General features: G+C 43.5%; 1 pseudogene; it reads left to right on the forward strand.

Annotated features, from left to right (window-relative positions):
• The first annotated feature begins 1,012 nt into the window (after positions 1–1,012).
• Positions 1,013–2,509, forward strand: LOC146180795 (uncharacterized; annotated as a pseudogene).
• The last annotated feature ends 968 nt before the right edge of the window (positions 2,510–3,477 follow it).

Here is a 3,477-nt window from a genome sequence, read left to right on the forward strand (position 1 = left end):
TATTAGTTGTGTAGCCCATTTGCAGGTCCTTTTTTTTTTCTTTAAGTCCGACAACATCGCGCAGCACACGTACCCGGGTACGTTCTAAATTATTTTTTATCGCGCTCGCACAGGCTCCTCACCTTATTTCTTGTCGGTACCAAGCTCAAGTGGGCAGCCCGACGATATATCGACCTGGTGGTCGCGGGCTGCCCGAAAAAGGAGTCTGTAGACAGGTGATCGCGAGAAGTCAACGGGTCTCGTTCTTAGCTGTCGGTACTCTAAGCAACATCAGCCATCATAATGAGAAGTCTGCGAGGACCGCATTTCAAGATGGTGTGTATGTTTCGAAAAAAAAGATGAAAATCCGTTTGCCAAGGCTGGAATCGATAGATTTGCTAGAAATTATGGCCAGGCATGTTTCAAGCTTGAGATATGGATGCTAACATCAACGTGTTTTTCAGCACGTTGATGTTAGCATCCATATCTCAAGCAGCGCATTAAACCTCGACAGAATCTAGCTCGCAACCAAATCGTTGGCGAGTTACAAATTGCATGTGTTTAATGGCATGCTGGCTTACAAAAAAAAAAAAAGCTGCAGTTATCTAAAATGGCATGTATAGACAACCTGCAGCTGAAAGTCACAACAGTGCATAGTGTAAGTCAGTAAATTTTATTTTCAGGTCTCATACCGAAGGTTTCCTAGGGAACCAGACGTGTACAGAAAATGGATTGTGGCCATAAGACGTGATGAAGGTCCACTTTTCAAGGTTTCAAAAGCAACAAAGGTCTGCTCTCACCATTTTCTTGAGAGCGATTATGTTGCAAATGGGCAACGGCACTTGCACCACTTTGCTGTACCATCAATATTTTCGTTCAAGAATACCAAGACTCCAAGGAAGCCACCAGCTCCGAGGGTCCCTTTTCAGAGCATACCACCATCGAAGAGGAAACGAAATGCCATTGACACATCACCTCAGAGAGGACAAAATTTGGCTTTTGAGTGAAGAAAACCTAGGCTCCATGGAAGCATACTCTGAGCCGGCAGCCAGCGATGACATCCCAGGAGATGAAAACTGTAGCAGCAGGCTCAATAGCCCACTGACTACAGACAGCACCGAGCAAAAATCCCCTTTGAAAAGAGATAAAAACTCTATTTGCTCTTGCAAAGAACCTGTTGAAGAGCTAGAAAAACAACTAGCTGCCAGCAAGACAAAAGAATTGGAAAATAAGAGAGAAATAGAGCATTTCAAGCAGCTGTTAAGGTCAAAAGAAAATGAACTGAACTTGCTCCGTAATGAGCTAGTTCAGGCACAAAAAATTGTAGGGAAAGTTGAAGAAGCTCGTACATTTGATATTGATAGATTAAAAGATAGTACGGAAGATATGCAGTTTTATACTGGTCTCCCAAACTATTCCCCTTTTCTAGCTCTCTTGGAGTTTCCAGACGTAGGTGAAACTGGTGAAAACATGTCCCGCAGTGAAAGTACTAGTACCGGTCTTAGAAGTACAGAAAACACTGGACGGCGGCAAAAAATAAGCACAGAAAACCAGCTTTTCCTTGTGCTAGTGAAGCTCAGAGTGGGCCTTTTTCACCGGCACCTTGCCCATTTATTCAACATTTCACTGAGCACAGTGTCGAGGATATTTTCGACATGGACAGATTACATGTACTTACAGCTAACAGAACTTTCACTTTGGTTGTCGCGACCAGCTGTTGATGCGACCATGCCACCCGTCTTTAAAGACAAGTATCCTTCAACGCGCGTCATTTTAGATGCCACTGAAATAAGATGTGAAGTGCCAACGTTCTTTGTGACACAGTCACAGGTGTATTCTTCCAAGTCAACATATACACTGAAAGGACTAATAGGAATTGCTCCTAGTGCTGTGCTGACATTTGTGTCCGAACTTTTTATCGGCTGCACATCAGACAAAGAGTGTGTCATCAAAAGTGGATTTCTGAAACTTCCGTTTGGTACAGAAGACTCAGTAATGGCAGACAAAGGCTTCAAGATCGAAGAGCTTTTGAAAAAAAAATAAAAAGTCGAACTGAACATTCCTCCATTCTTAATGCGAGGGCAGTTCACTGCAAAGGAAGTGAAGGAAACTCAGGAGATTGCTTCCATAAGGATACATGTGGAGAGAAAGATAAAGAGAATTAAAGGCTACCATATATTTGAACGCCCTGTTCCTATCTCCCTGGTGCCATTGGTGAACCAAATGTGGACTGTGTGCGCCATTCTGACGAACCTTCAACCCCCCTTCTGAAGGATGATGAGTGATGAGACTCAACAAATGCTGCATCTGAAGGACTTCATTTAGAGCATACATTTCTAGTCACATCTGGTTCAAAAATAAATACCTCTAACTTCACGGAAAGGTTGACGGACTAACAAGCATTAAGAAGTGTATATTTCATTCCGCAGCTTTGATATCATTTGAAGAGTGGTGCTCTATATCATCATCATCATCATCAGCCTGATTATACCCACTGCAGGGCGAAGGCCTCTCCCATATTTCTCCACTTAACCCGCTTCTGTGCTAGCTGCATCCACTTGACCCCTGCGAACTTCTTGATCTCATCCGCCCACCTAACTTTCTGCCGCCCCCTTCTACACATTCCTTCCCTTGGAATCCAGTTTGTTACCCTCAGCGACCATCGGTTATCCTCTCTTCGCACTACATGTCCTGCCCATGTCCATTTCTTCTTAATTTCTACTAGAATGTCGGTAACTTGAGTTATTTCTCTGACCCACTCTGCACGCTTTCTATCTCTTAATGTTGCCCCTACCATTTTTCGTTCCATAGCCCTCTGGGTTGTCCTCAACTTAAGTAGAACTTTCTTGGTTAGCCTCCACGTTTCAGCCCCATAGGTGAGTACAGGCAAGATGCAACTGTTGTATACTTTCCTCTTGAGCGATACCGGTAAGCTGCTAGTCATAATCTGCGAGTGCTTGCCAAATGCGCTCAATCCCAATCTTATTCTTCTTGTTATTTCCTTTTCATGGTCCGGATCTGCGGTTACTACCTGTCCTAAGTAGACATATTTGCCTACTACTTCCAGTATTTCGCTACCTAATGTAAACTGCTGTTCCTTCCCGAGGCTGTTGAACATTACCTTAGTCTTCTGCATATTGATTTTCAAGCCTACCTTTCTACTTTTCCTGTCTAGGTCATCAATCATTATTTGAAGTTCATCTCCCGAGTTGCTTGGCAAGGCAATGTCATCAGCAAATCGCAGATTACTGAGCTATTCTCCATCTACCCTTATCCCTAACTGCTCCCATTCCAAGTCTCTGAATACTTTCTCTAAACAAGCTGTGAATAGTACTGGGGAGATTGTCTCTCCTTGCCTAACAACTTTATGGGAATTTTGTTACTTTCTTTATGCAGAACAATGGTTGCTGTGCAGCCACTATATATATATCTTCCAGCACTTTCACGTACGGCTCGTCTACCCCCTGATTTCGCAATGACTGCATCACCGCTGAGGTT

This window comes from Amblyomma maculatum, chromosome 8 (genome assembly GCF_055883805.1).
Source record: "Amblyomma maculatum isolate TAMU_Amacu chromosome 8, ASM5588380v1, whole genome shotgun sequence".
Lineage (NCBI taxonomy): Eukaryota > Metazoa > Arthropoda > Arachnida > Ixodida > Ixodidae > Amblyomma > Amblyomma maculatum.